General features: G+C 40.5%; 1 long non-coding RNA gene and 1 other non-coding gene across 2 annotated transcripts; one reads left to right on the plus strand and one right to left on the minus strand.

Moving 5' to 3' along the window:
- Nucleotides 1–486: 486 nt before the first annotated feature.
- LOC136485174 (uncharacterized) lies at nt 487–2,246 on the minus strand. The gene is made up of 3 exons (XR_010766343.1): nt 1,677–2,246; nt 785–873; nt 487–696 (listed from the first exon to the last, which is right to left on the minus strand). It is a non-coding gene; the product is annotated as an uncharacterized lncRNA (long non-coding RNA).
- A 12,616-nt stretch (nt 2,247–14,862) lies between these two features.
- On the plus strand, nt 14,863–14,969 carry LOC136490360 (small nucleolar RNA R71). Its single transcript, XR_010767648.1, has one exon. It is a non-coding gene; the product is annotated as a small nucleolar RNA R71 (small nucleolar RNA).
- Nucleotides 14,970–15,787: the final 818 nt, after the last annotated feature.

Below are 15,787 nucleotides of genomic sequence, written 5' to 3' on the forward strand. Positions count from 1 at the left end.
CTGAAAATCGAAAAATCATTTTCTGCCATTGCAAGAATCCTGTTAATTCATGATGAAATTTTTTCGTCACGGATCAATATAGAAACGTCACCAAGCAACATCTGTGATGATTTCAAATATCATCATGGATTGAGCGTCATGGATTAACCTCCGTGACGTTTTGTCAAAAATCATCACAGATTAAGGGAATCAGTGACGATCTTAAATCATCACGGTAGAGCCCGAGGCCTAGTTAGCCCAGCCCAAGTCAATTTCTTGTGACGAAAAATAAACGCCACGGATAAATTACCACATCATCATTGATGCTTACGTTTCACATGGACATCTCAGCCCATTTATTAACAGCCCAACATCAAAGATGGACCATTTTTAGCCCATTTTCAATCTGTATTCAGCCCATTTTCGATCTGTTTTCAGCCCATTTGCATCCTATTTCAGCCCATTTTTCAATTTATTTTTCAGCCAATTATTATAGAACATAAAACATAATACAACAGTCCATATAGACAAACAACTCATTTTCAATTACATAGCATCTCAGTTTTATATAACATCACATAAGATGAGATACAAAGTTACATCAAGCACTACTTTGTGCAATCCACCATGGCACATAAGCCAACAAAAAAATAGATACAGGTTCCCAAAATTGCATGCAGCACGGTCATGGAGTACCAGCAAACCAAATTGACAAATCTGCAACCATAATACGGATTGAAAAGTCTGCAACCATAATACAGATTGAAAAATCTGCAACTAAAGAAAAAATGAGCAAACTACATACAGCACCATCGGACCAAATTGCAGGTAGCAGCCATCAAGCAGTACTGCAACCTGCAAATGGCATCACTTCCCTTCTTGCTTGCTCCAAGCCTGCAAATGAACAAAACAGAAAAGAAAATAAACAGCTGGTATTGAACTTAAATAGATGTAAAAATAACTTGTGACCAATTTTGATTCAGATATACAAACTGCCTGCAACCTGCAAATGAACAAAACAACAAAGGAAATAAACTACAGTTTACAAGAATAGTTAAATATTGCTTGAACAGTCTAGCACTTATTCACCAAAGTGACATCACAGGAAATTAACCATGCTTATGCTAGTGATGTACAGACCTAAGAGATAAACTAGCAGCTGCAATTTTCACCTGATAATTCAAGCCACGCACCTTACTACCCTGTTGTTGTTACGCAAAGAGTCAGGTAAAAGAGTACTGTTATTATCAGACAAGATACTGCATTGAAGAATAGGACTAGACAACAAATGAAACTGTAGTGCTTGCCATTGGCACTCAGAACTTATGGATTCCAAGCAACCACAATAAATATCAAAAGCTTCTGAAATTATTCAAAGGGAAGCTACCTATGCTCACATCAGCAGCTATCCAATTCATAGGAATATCAAAATGGATAATACAGCGACTACATTTTTCGCATCAGTTCACAGGAATATCAATATTGACAACACGAAGACACAGGTGAGTCTGCAGTGCAGTTATCATTTCTAACAGATTTAATTTATTTGAGTCATCACAGTAGTGACTAGATATAAGTGTGTGTACACGTTATTTCTCTTCGAGTCATCACGTAGACTGATATGCACAATCTAATGTAACCAAGTGGCGAATAGTTGTGATTGACTATTTCTACAGACTAGCAGGGAAGAGGATCACCTTTTCGTTGAGGATGAGGCAGACGCACACGATGGTCTTGCTTTGCCGCCGTCGCATCCGGTACAGCCAGCGCCCGAGCACGGCGAATCGGACAGATGCCACTCATCACCAACACTCGATACACTTCTCGATCTGCAGCAGCCATACCATGAGGTCGTCGACGCCACCGACGGTGAAGTCGTCGAACGTCTCCACCTGGAAATGACACGAGGAGAGGGAACCCCGGTCAGATCCAGAGCCGCAAGTAACCCAAGCGCTCGCGGCGAAGAGATCGAGGCAGGAGGTGGAGCGGAGAAACGCGAACGAGAAGACGGAGAGGGAGAAGCGTCCGAGGAGCTGGATCTGCTCGCGGGCGTGCGATTTGAGGGGCGATTTGAAGTGAAGGATCTACAGCGCAGCCTTCTCGTTGCGCCAGGCCAGCTTAAGCAGCTCGGCGTCCGTGGCCGCCACCGCAGTTGCCGAGTCGTCGTCCCATGCACGGTCGTCGACCAGGCAGAGTGTGAGGAACGGAGAGGGAGGGAGGAGCGTTGGCCATGGCAGCGTCAGCGTGTAAGAGAGGAACGGGAGAGGCCTAGGGTTATCGAAGAGGAGAGCCAATGTGGGGGCATTTTATTCATTGTGGGATGGATCTCGTCCGTCCATCTGATCGAACGGCCAAGGTTGAGATGGAGGTTAAACTGGGCTGCTGATTTTGATATTTGGGCCGAGCTCTGGTTATGTTGGCCTGTTAGCCTTAAAGCTTTTTCCTTTTATTTCCGGTTCGGATCATTTGCACAGTTATTATTATATTTGATTTCTATTCTACCATTTACATTGTCCTAATAATTTTTACACAAACTAGGTTACCTAAATGATGTTTTCTGGAGTTTTATGAATTTTTTAAGTAATTTTTTTATTTTCTAAGGTTTATGTGATTTTCTACATGGTTCCATAAAATAACTCTCACTTGAACCACATGTGATGCCGATCAATATAAAAAATTAGAAAAAATATATATAAGAAGACATGTTTAATTTGACCTCACATTCTTAAAATCGATGGAAAATGAAGAGTTTTGTAAGGGATTACTCGAACTTGTATTTTGGTGGCTCCGACGGAAAAATGTAATAATATCGTAAAGTGGTTCGAAAATCCAAAAAATTGGTATGGGGGCATACTGTGGGTGTATAAGATTGCCGTAAAAATTTCAAACCATTTTAATAAAGTGGGGATGTACATTGTTCATAAGTTCATATATCTCTCACATAGTTACTAGTAACTATGTGAGAGATGTGTCCATTTGTGAATAATATTCAGCAAATGATTTTAAATGAAAAAGTCATCAACAGCAAAATTGTAGAACTCATCAATACATACAACTTTTGTTTTGTCATTTCTCCATCCAACTTGGTTTGAACAATTTAAAGTTTGAATTTCAGAAATATGAGAACTTCAAACACAATCTTGGGATAGTAATTGATTTCAAATGGAAAAGTCGTCAACTACAAATTTTTAGAACTCATTGAGATCTACAACTTTTGTTTTGGTCGTTTATTCATTCAAGTTTGTTTGGACCTTCACAATTTACCTTATCTATTTACTTGATAACGGAAAAAAACTGCAATGGGTCAAGGATGGGAATAGGCCTAGAATTCAGCCCAACAATTCAAAATTTTGAATTTGAATATATGAGAACTTCAGACTTTTATTTTGGTATAATTTGGTCCACGTGTTTGAATAATTCAAAAGAGTATACAAAACAAAATGTTGACAACGTATTGTCAACACATGTGTAGCTTAGTGGTTCAGAACGTCTCTAGCATTCAGATTGTTGAGGGTTCGATCCTCCTTTCACGCAGCAACTTATTTTGTTTTCCGTTAGGGCTCGTTCGTCTGGGACAGTATGACACCAGGATTCATTCCGGCTGATGGAATCCATTTTGTTTTCCGTTAGGGCTCGTTCGTCTGGGACAGTATGACACCAGGATTCATTCCGGCTGATGGAATCCTATACAATTATAAACTAAAGATCCAGCCGGAACTATTCCTGAAGGCCATCCCCTAGGAAGCGAACGGGGCCTTAGGGCTCATTCGGTTCCTATGGATTCGTTCCGTGTCGGACAATTTCTTCACTAATCTGTATAACGTCGGAATGATTCGGGGCTTAGAATGGTCCGTTCTGTTGGAACCCAACGTGGCCTTAAAGTTTTTCGAAAACCGCTGCTGGGTAAGGTGGGCTGGCAGCTGCCCAATCAGAAGACTAGGCGCAGTCATATGTGATAACAAGGAAATAATGCTCACCAGCACAAAGAGGATGTTAGCTCGTTGGTAAAGCATCAACTTGTGAACCTATTGATCCACGGTTCAAGCCTCTGCGTAGGCATTGATTTTGGCAAACTTTTCGCCTAATTTTTTATTTTATTTTTTTGGAAAATTTCGGACCTAAGCGCCTGCTGCGTCCATCTCCCGCTCGTGCACGGTTCGTACAATACGAGACCCAAACACAGTTTAAAGATCGGAATGACACACTTCCTGAGTCCATCTCCCGCTCGTGCACTGATCGTACCCGTTTGGATCAATATGAGACCCAAACAGATTTTAAGGACCGAAAAGACATACTTTCTGAGTTCAGAGACCGGGATGACACACCGACCATGGACTTTACTCTAAATAAAACTATTTAAGTCCACATTTGGCCGCATAGAAGTAGCTCAATGGTTTGTAGTTGGTTACCTATTACCTACAGGTGTTTGGTTCAATTTTTATTTGCTGCAGTTTTTTTATTCCCATCGCACCATATATATGCAAAATATTTTTAGTTTTGCCATTCGCACCATATACATAAAACAAAGTAACAAAATTATTTAGTTTAAATAATTTAACAAATCATCTTTTAGGTTTGATTCTTTTTGCAATCACTTTATTTATTTTTCTTTGCACTAAATATTGATAGCGGGTCTATTGTTTTGGGTTAACTAGAGTATGATAAATTTAAAATCATATACACTGTAACGATCTGGATAAAACCGTCACGAGTTAACGGGTCTGGAATATCCACTGGTGCACAACCATGACGAAAAATAAATTATCATCACGGATTGTGTTTGTCAGTGACAATTTGTAAATCCATCACGGATTAACAAGTTTCTTGTAGTGTGCACCAAAAACTTTTTTGACCCACCCCTTCTCTACCCACCGTGACTGACATGCGGGGCCGAGGTCAAACCAGACCCTGCCTGCCTTAGACTACGGGTCGGCCGACGGGTAAGCCACGGAGCTCACCGTCGGTGAGGTCTCCGACGACAGGAAGAACACCGACGTGCTCCCCTTGACTACACGAACCTATCTAGGGAGTCGGTTGAACGGATTAGGGTTTTGCATGAGCTCGGACACGGCCATGGTGGCCAAGCGGCGCGGAGCACGGCAGAGCGCCAGTAGGTTCGTAGCTCTGGCGATTGGCCAACCTAACTAGGGCTTAGGATAGGCTCAAGGTGCTCACCTCGACTTGCTAGGCTACTCGGTCGAGGCGAAGACAGCACCAACACGGCTACTGGCGTCGAGGACGAGCGCGGCGGCGCGGACCGACGACGAGGGCGACGTTCTGGTGCGTCCGACGCGTTCCTAGCAAAAACAAAGGGGCGATGAGAATCACTGGTTTGCAAGGAGGCTAAAACAACAAACAAGGGGGGAGGGCTGCTCCGGAAAAACCTAGCCACGGCAAGGTGACCACGGCGGCCATGGCGGACCGCCGCGACGGGAATCAGGCACACAGCGTACTCTAATGGCTAAAGGTGATACGAGTGGGTCAGCGAGGAGCGCAAGGGCGAGGCGAGGCTTTGGCCAAGTGGAATTGGGCGGAGGTGGAACGACGGTGACGAATTTCGCCAGCAAGCAGAGGCGGTCGGCGGCGAGCAGGAAGGGAAGAAGAGAGAGGATGGCCGGTTGCGACACGCTTAAGAGGGTGACGACGACTTCTCCAGCTTTGCCAGCTCTAGCTTGGGCTCAACACGTAAACAGGTGTGTGTCCACGCGCACTGAGGCGGCAAACGGAGGCGGCGGCCATCAGTGAGCAGCTATGTGGTAGCTGCTTGCCGACGCTACCGTTCACGCCTGAAACTCCTTCTTTTCCTCTCCTTTTCTCATGATTTCGTGCAGCAACTCAATCAACCCCAAGAACTAAAGTTGTTCATCTATGCGTGCCCTCCCACATTGCTTTAAGGATCGACACCAAAAACTTGATGTTTTTCAAGATTTTGAATTCCAAAGAGGGGTTCAGTGAAACTAAAAAACTGAATTCAGTTTCATGTTTTAATAGCAGTTTTACTTAGCAACTTTGGGATTTAATTTATGAGCAACCATTAATCAATCATTACAACTAATTACCTATTCACATAGCTCAATCATACTACCAAGCAATGGAACAAAAGTTGGACAAATTTTATTTATGAAAATTCATTTAATAAATCTCCCAAGATTGAACTTTAACACTGATTTCCATGACTTGGCAAAAAATGCCAAGGGAGGGAAAAACAACATTAAGTTCAATCTTTGGAGTCTAATTTCAACATGTTTGACTAAGAAACATCATCACATTTTGATTCTACATTCAAGAGCATACTTTAAACAGCAAAGTTTATATTAACAAAATTTTAATTGTGTAAGCAAATTCACATACATAAAATCACAAAGAACCTTAATTGACATTTGTTAACATTTCATGTATCACCTAAAGCACATCATAAACAACATGAATATGTTTATAACTTAAACATGAAATGCATTAGTGACTCAATGCTTGCTAATTATGCTTGATGATGCTCATGATCAAAATTTTAATTAGCCTTAAACATCTAGGATGTTACAATCATCCCCCTTAAAGAAATCTCGTCCCGAGATTATGAAATGCCAAAGGCCTTGGGTTAAGTAATGGAAAAAGAAACGTGTCAAGAACATTAAGTTACAAGAAGTTCATAAAACAACAAGGGTTGGTTTGGGAATTACAATCGAGATCGAAGGAAGGTTGTATTTAAGAAGGAATTAGGAAATTTAGGAGAAGCACAATCATGAATTTCCAAAGGAGGTCCAAAGGAGAGAGAAATCATGTTAATTGTGGGCTATATTGGATCACGACCACAAACCCCGATAACAGCGAGCGCCCAGCAGTATTTCCTTATGGTCATGATCCACAGGAGACCCCAGGTTCTAACGTTGTACCATAGTCACGGATCATGGTACCACCATAGGACACAATTGTAGTAATTCTCAATCAACTCATGTTGGGTTATCAAAATCAAGGAAATAGCTTGTGTCAGGGTAGAAGAAGCCAAGACATGACACATGCATAGGTTCAGAAGTCAAGGAGTAGTCCTAGGTTTCTGTATTGAGTTGGCATAGTAAATAAAGTGCATCTAGAAGTTCCCCCAGGATTAGGAACTTACAGAGCAAGGATTACCAAGGGTGGTTATTTAGCAAAAACCTAGTGCATGATGAGATTTATTAGGACAAAACAGCTATAAAGAAGAATAGTTGTCGTAGAATGAAAGGAGGAAATCTAAATTACGATTATATTTTAACCTTATATGGATGATATGATGCATGCTTGTCCTATACGTTTTCACACGTCAGCAGGACATAACTTACTTATATAGGGCAATATTTTATACTATACTCACTGCACCGGCCGGAATGTTGAATAGCACTAGCAAAGCTTTGTCGAAGAAGTTTGACTCTCCACATGACTTGCTAAAGAAGTGTTGAAATCTTTTCGATGGCTTCTAATTGAGTCATCAGAAAGTCTTCACGAGGCACTACAACAAGCATAAGGGAGATTAAAGAGCATTTTTATTTTGATACTCTTCAAAAACTTTTTAATTTGTAAGATCCTTTTGATGTTTTCAAAAGTAATGTTGTAGCAGATCCATGTATGAGATCTGATACCAGCTATGGCAGAACCACCTCAATTATATGGCCCACGTGCACCTGTCATTGTCCTAAAGACCTTTGACTTCTATACACTAGAGCCAGATAATTTCGGTAGTCTGTCGGGTGTCCTCGGGGAACCCTGAATCATCCACTTTTTACAACCCATATAGGATCAACAATGGAGTTACTGTTGATGGTTCGTATGTGTGTGTATAGGAAAGGGGATTCCACAAGCACACAGAACTATCATGTAGCACTTCGCTTGGTGAGAACCAAGTGTTGAATTTATATTTTCCCAAAGGAAGGTTGTTAGACGTGTTAGGGGATGTGGCTAGGTAGACTAAGTAGGTAAGTTTAGCAACACTAGGGTGGTGGATGAGGAATGTAAAAGAAAAAGATAAAAAGATTGATCACACAAATGGTGGTAACTAGAAGCGTAGTGTAGTTGAGTGTAAGAAGTAGAGTATGTAATCTTAAAGCAACAAAAGTAAATTAATGATAGTGAGAATGTCCTTAGTACGAGGGGTGTACTTGCCCTGAATTCAATTTGGCACAAAGCACTACAAGCCATACGTTTTAATAACTAGACCCAACGTGGTGGAATACAGAGGAAGGACAGGATTGTCACCACCTGCCAACTACCACAATCTATCCAAGGATCTAGCCGTACCAACAGGCAAGATATAGCCTAAGCACCATGCTTAATCTATAAACTCGTTGTTTTGATCCGAGCTCCAGTGAAATAAGATCAAAACACCATAACTAGATGGTAGAACAAGTACTAATGATGAACGAACTAAACACTAAGATAATAATGATGCAAATGCCAAAGGACAAGCACCTATGCTCACTAATGATAAACAAGAGCAAGATAGGACTTGAACTAAGCAGAGCTATAGTACTAAATAAAGTACTTGATAAAGTAAAGTACTAAATAAAGTAAATGCTAAAAGAAATATTACAAAGGAGCTATACCAGACTAGAAGACTCTTCTAGACTCTGAGGTGAGCTCCGCTATACTCTATCACTACTAGCTAGCTACTACTTCTAAGTTACTACTCTTGGAGAGCTTCTAAAGAGCTTTGAATGCCTTGAATGATTGAGTGATGATCTCCACCGAGCTCTAGTGCCCCTTTTATAGTGTGTAGAGGGCATGGGGGTACTTGTTGGTGAAGGAGAGGCGGTGGAGAGGCAGGGTGGCATCGGTTGACATAGGGGGGCATCGAACGATTGTTCATCCCACCACCTTGCCATCCAACGGTGCTTGATAGCCCTTAGAGGTGGTTGCATGGTAGGTAGGTTAGTTGTCGCGGTCAGAATGGTGGTTTGGAGGTCGGTTTGGCCCCTCCAAGTGAATGACAGTGGGCCCATGGATCCATGGGAGCTCAACCTCTATTGGTATTTATTAACGCAAACAGAAAAGATCCGCAAGTGCACGGATACCGCTGTAGCTTTCACCCAAAGGTATTATAAGTATCACATCCATAGGGAAATGTGTGAGATTAACTACAATTTAACTTAACCAGGAGTAGCAACAAGACTTAAGATAACAGGAGTATAGAGGAGATCACAAAGGTCTTCTTGTTCTAATGTCGGTAAGCTATGTCTTCTATTGTTCAATTCTGGGGATGTTACTAAGGGAAACACAGGCAAAGTATGTTCCTATAGTAACTAGGTCCTGCTCGGCCTATAAATGGGAGGTGGACTACAAAGGATTAAATGAGGCTATATGAGTCACCCTCATGAGCTACCACTAATCCGGAATGTAGGATACATCCATGAGTAACCGAGTCTAAGCACCACGCTTACACTACGAATACTACTTTAACCTATGGCTAATAGATTAAAGCACTCAAAAGAGTCACAAACCTAAAGAATAATATAAACACGATACTTACTTGAATCAGAAGTTGATTACCAGAGAAATCTCAGACGCAAGCTTAGGTAGAACTTGAATCCGCTAAGGTACAAGCCATAGAGAAAGCATCAATAGGCCGATACTACCTCCAAACTCTTCCTTCACTCTCTATCTCACTATTTCTAATTACAAGACTAGATCCTATGGAGGAGTAATCTTCTCTTAATAGCTGGCTCTAATCCTAATGAGGAGGATATGAATTAGGGTTTTAGGATGGCTCTCCTAGAGGGGGGGTACAGGGGCATATATATAGGGGGCAGGGTCAATTCTGGACCCTCGAATCAAACCAACCTTAAACAATGGCATAGATTTGATCCTTAAGGTGGTGGGGAACTGATGTACGAAGGAGGGGCTGACCTATGGGACCCATAGGCTGGCCGGCCTAGTGGTGGGGCCAGCCGGCCCCCTTGTCAGCCTCTTGGCTCGATCTTCGGTGAGTTATCTTCTAGATGCTTCTAGAGTCTTCTTAAGTCGGTTTCGTCGTGGATAAATGTGATTTACTTTGACGAATAGGTCCACCCTGACGGTTTTCTAATTAAATCCTCCTACAAACATAGATTCAACAATAATCATGGAATTTATTAGTTTAAACCCCTAAACCTATGTTTGGTGATGGAATTATGTGTATATGCAGGATATGTTGACGGTTTATAATTGATGTTAATGACCATCCACAACCTCCATCCTTGGATCAAACCGACATGGATCAAGCGTGGTGAGGACTCCTGGAGGTGCCACCTTGCATATCACACAGATCAGTGATGTGGCAGGCCAGGTGGGGCATTAGGCGATGCCCTTAGGCATCGACCAATGTGGCACTATGGGCCCATGGCCCCTACCACGTCCCATTGTCTCCTATGCACGTCATTTGTCTATTTTTGTGATTTTTCCTACATATAAATATTTTTTCCAAGTACAAGTGGAACTAGGTGAATTTTAAACATAATATGGCACATGTGATGTTGTTTTACCTTGAATTGGGTGGAATGTTGATGGTCAAATTGGATGTTTAGTGACCATCAGCAAGCTACCCCTTTGCTTGTCTCGAGCAAAGATGCGGGTTTAGCATGTTGGATCAGGAATTGCTTCAATGTAACGCCCTGCAAAAACTCATACAAACCAATACTATCTCTTGAGTTGAGCAAGTTAGTGTTAGAAAATCACCGTCGGTTTTAGCCATATGGGGCTTACAGCTTTCACCTTGACATAGGCAGTTGCAAGATTAGCATAGCACAGATAGAAACTTTCTTCCCTGCTTGTGTTTAGCCAAGACTTTCTGGAGGTTTTCAAGATTTCAAAAGAAAAACTTGCCTAAGTTCCTCAAATGGTACACTCAATCTCTCAATGGTGTTTGAATCCTCACCAAGGCCAAAAGATCTTAGCCTTTCTCCTACTCTAAGGCTTATGTGGAGTTCATAGGTAGGGAGTAAAAGCAAGGCTTACTTGAATTGAATTTATTTCTAAGTCAAACACTTGGATCACAAGGAGCAACAAATCATACAAAATGATCAAGATGTGCAGGTGTGTGGTATTTTGCGGAAGTGGTACTCCTTTTGAGAACTTCCCCTCCTCTAGCTTCTATTGAGAGAGCATGGCTACCTTATTCTTTCTCTCTTTTTTTTGAACTATAGAGCTTTTTGATCTTCTCTCTCTCTCTTTTTGGTAGCCCATGCCTCTCTTTATAATGATAGACAGCTAGAGGGGGTATTAACATATGTCTTTTAGCAAGCAAGGGGTGCATAAATATGGAATGGTGGTTGCATACTTCCAGTGTAGAAGTATCACATATATATTTGGAGTGTACGTGATCTTGATCAAAGGGTATGACAAGTTTCTCTACTCAGATCAAAAGGGCTTGACAAAGCTCAAAACAAACAAGCAGCTTTTTATGTAGGCTTATCATATTAGAAAGCATATATTTGGCTCTGGTAGGAATTTTTTTCACCATTGAGGACTTCTAGCAAGGATTTTTATCTTTTTGTAATAACAAAACTCCAGGTTGTCTCAACTATTCCTCAGACAAGTTAAAAGGTTTACTCTAATCTCTATCACACATATCTCACAAAAGCCTATACTTGGTTCTAGCATTCGCAACCCACAAAAAGCAGTCAACATAAGATGAACTCTAATCTTGTATGCTCAAAACTTGAGAAGTAAAGGGTTGTATAGCAAGCTTTTGCAAAGTATAACAGAGCAATTATTCATTATTTTCAAAAGGTATTTGAACATCAATTTTTGAAGCAAGAGTGTTTAAGGCAGCTTTAATGATTCTCCTCAAACATGGTTATAATAGCATAGTTGTATTCACATTCTATTGTCATTATTATGCTACTATTGTTATTGTATATATCATGCATATATATTTTTTCAATACAAAGAATTAATGCAGATAAAAGAGAAGGTGTGAATAACTTCATACCTAAGCGGGAGAGGTTCTCCCCTAAGCTTGCCTTTTGCGGAGGTTAGAATCTTCTTCTCGGGCGACTCTTCTTGAATCTTTCTTCATTTATTACTACAATAATTTATTACTAAACCTATTTATTATGAGATTTATTTTATTGGATTTTTTATATTATTATGAATTTATGCTAAATGCTAGTACTTCATAAGTACCTTTATTGAAAATGTAAACATGCAACTAATAACCTAACATGTAATGCAAAGTTGAAAAGGGAAATATGCAAATGCAACCTATACTAAATGTAATGGAAATGCAGTAAAGCGTACCTTCTAGTACCGGCTCATGGCTATTCTTCCTTGTGCTGGGGTTCTTCTTCCTTGTATGGGAATTCTTCCTCCTTGTTTTCTTCAGGGATGTTCACAGGACCAGGCAACGATGATGTAGACGATGCTTCTTTCTTCTTGCGCCATGTCCCTCGTGGCTTTGGCTTATTCTTGCTAGGTTTTTCCTTCTCCTCAGTTGGCTTTGGCTTTCTGGTTCTTCTCTTCTTTGGTTGCTTCTTCTGTTCCTGTTTCTCATAAAAGACATGTTTTCCAGAGGCAAAACCAAATGTTTCTTTCCTTCCATCTAAGTGGAATTAAAATTTGCCCAGATGCCACATATATACAAGCATTAGCGGTATTGAGGAAAGGACAACCAAGGATGAGGGGTGCATCCTTGCTAATTCCCATAATTAATATCATGAAATATGTAGGGACATTAGAATCTCTAACTCTGACCAAAAGATCTAGGGCTATCCCTTCTACATAGCACAATAACTGATTAGCTAGTTGCATATAGACAGAAGTTGTAGCTAATTAAGTGTAAAACAAGTTTTCATAAATTTCCTTAGACATTATGTTTACACTAGATCCAAGATCACAAATTGCATTTTCAAAAATATGAGGACCAATAGAGCAAGTAATAATAAGACTTCCAGGATCACCTTTCTTAATAGGAACACCCCAACCATCTAAACCAAAATCATACCTTGATGTGATGAGGTTGGCGGTCTCCATGAATTCTTTAGGCTTGCTAGGAATTCTTCCTTTCTCAAAAGATGGGATAGCAGCTGCTAATTGTGCTAATTGGGTTTCTAGCATCTTATTAAAGCTAAGTTGATTCTTTATAGCGAAAGAAAAATCATCCAATTTAGCATTTATGTTTTCCAAGATCTTGTCATTAGCATGGAGTTTCTTATTTATACTATCAATCATTCTACCTTGATTATAGACAAGATCTTTAAGGAAAGGATAATTATTACCTTGATTACTCGAATGTTGTGAATAATTATTGTAACTATTACCTCCTTAGTTGTTGGAGTGCTGATTCTATCCTTGTTTTTGAGGATGAAAATTGTTGTCATTGTTGACAAAGTTGAGGTCTTCATGGGTCTCGGGGCAAAAATTGTCTGAATGTCCGGTCTCTCCACAAACTTCATAAGTAATGGAAATGCAGTAAAGCGTACCTTCTAGTACCAGCTCATGGCTATTCTTCCTTGTGCTGGGGTTCTTCTTCCTTGTATGGGAATTCTTCCTCGTTTTCTTCAGGGATGTTCACAGGACCAGGCAACGATGATGTAGACGATGCTTCTTTCTTCTTGCGCCATGTCCCTCGTGGCTTTGGCTTATTCTTGCTAGGCTTTTCCTTCTCCTCAGTTGGCTTTGGCTTTCTGGTTCTTCTCTTCTTTGGTTGCTTCTTCTGTTCCTGTTTCTCATAAAAGACATGTTTTCCAGAGGCAAAACCAAATGTTTCTTTCCTTCCATCTAAGTGGAATTAAATTTTTCCCAGATGCCACATATATACAAGCATTAGCGGTATTGAGAAAAGGACAACCAAGGATGAGGGGTGCATCCTTGCTAATTCCCATAATTAATATCATGAAATATGTAGGGACATTAGAATCTCTAACTCCGACCAAAAGATCTAGGGCTATCCCTTCTACATAGCACAATAACTGATTAGCTAGTTGCATATAGACAGAAGTTGTAGCTAATTAAGTGTAAAACAAGTTTTCATAAATTTCCTTAGACATTATGTTTACACTAGATCCAAGATCACAAATTGCATTTTCAAAAATATGAGGACCAATAGAGCAAGTAATAATAAGACTTCCAGGATCACCTTTCTTAATAGGAACACCCCAACCATCTAAACCAAAATCATACCTTGATGTGACAAGGTTGGCGGTCTCCATGAATTCTTTAGGCTTGCTAGGAATTCTTCCTTTCTCAAAAGATGGGATAGCAGCTGCTAATTGTGCTAATTGGGTTTCTAGCATCTTATTAAAGCTAAGTTGATTCTTTATAGCGAAAGAAAAATCATCCAATTTAGCATTTATGTTTTCCAAGATCTTGTCATTAGCATGGAGTTTCTTATTTATACTATCAATCATTCTACCTTGATTATAGACAAGATCTTTAAGGAAAGGATAATTATTACCTTGATTACTCGAATGTTGCGAATAATTATTGTAACTATTACCTCCTTAGTTGTTGGAGTGCTGATTCTATCCTTGTTTTTGAGGATGAAAATTGTTGTCATTGTTGACAAAGTTGAGGTCTTCATGGGTCTCGGGGCAAAAATTGTCTGAATGTCCAGTCTCTCCACAAACTTCATAAGTCATGTGAGTGTCCATGGCTTGTACAGTTTCTTAGGCACTCATTTTCTCACAATTTTCTAGTCTTTTTGCGAGCAGATCTACCTTGGCTGCAAGCATGTCAACTTCTTTAAGAGAATGCATACCTTGTTTCTGGGGCTATAGTTGTTCATCACTACATCCTTGGTTGGAAACCATCTTCTCGATCAATGCCTTGGCATCTGTGACATTAAGCGAAAAGAATGCTCCTCCAGCGGTAGCATCTAAATGGCTCCTATCCAACGGAACTAAGCCATGGTAGAAGTTCTAGATCAAAAGCCAGCCTTCCATACCATGGTGTGGGCATGCGGCGACATACTCTTGCATTTGTTCCTAGGCTTCAGGAATCGATTCATCAGCTTGTTGTTGAAAGCTAGAGATTTTGTTGCAAAGAGCATTGGTCTTACCTATCGGGAAGAACATAACTAGGAAAGCATTGGAACACTTGTCCCATGTATATACAACATTGTGGTTCGAGTAAAACCATTGTTTCACTTTTCCCAACAAGGAGAAGGGGAAAAGACGAAGACGTATGGCCTCTAGGGTCACTCCCTTAATGGTACAAGTACTACAGATCTCCAAGAAGTGTTGGAGATGTGCATTACCATCTTTGTGGGCTTTCCACAGAAAAGACTACTATCATGATGAATTCGAGCTTAAGCTCAAAGTGAGTGTCAGCATTGATGACATCAGGACTAGTGGCTACATTAGCAGCCGAGGGGGCAGAAAACTCAGGTATGGTCCTATTGGCCATGACCGTGCTAGGAAAAAAGAAGGCAACTAAAAAGAAAATGAAAAAGGAAAAGAAGGTTGCTAAGATAGGGACCTAGTTAGCAGAACCTAGCGACAAATTGGTAACACACACCAGTTTCCTTCCCCGGCAACGGTGCCAGAAATGTTTGTTGACGGTTCATAAGTGTATATATAGGAAAGGGGATTCCGCAAGCGCATAGAACTATCGTGTAGCACTTGGCTTGGTGAGAACCAAGTGTCAAATTTATATTTTCCCAAAGGAAGGTGGTTAGGCATGTTAGGCGATGTGGCTAGGTAGACTAAGTAGGTAAGTTTAGGAACACTAGGGTGATGGATGAGGAATGTAAAAGAAAAGATAAAAGGATTGATCACACAAACGATGGTAACTAGAAGCGTAGTGTAGTTGAGTGTAAGAAGCGAAGTATGTAATCTTAAAGCAACAAAAGTAAATTAATGATAGT

The sequence above is a fragment of the Miscanthus floridulus genome, chromosome 10 (assembly GCF_019320115.1).
Source record: "Miscanthus floridulus cultivar M001 chromosome 10, ASM1932011v1, whole genome shotgun sequence".
NCBI lineage: Eukaryota > Viridiplantae > Streptophyta > Magnoliopsida > Poales > Poaceae > Miscanthus > Miscanthus floridulus.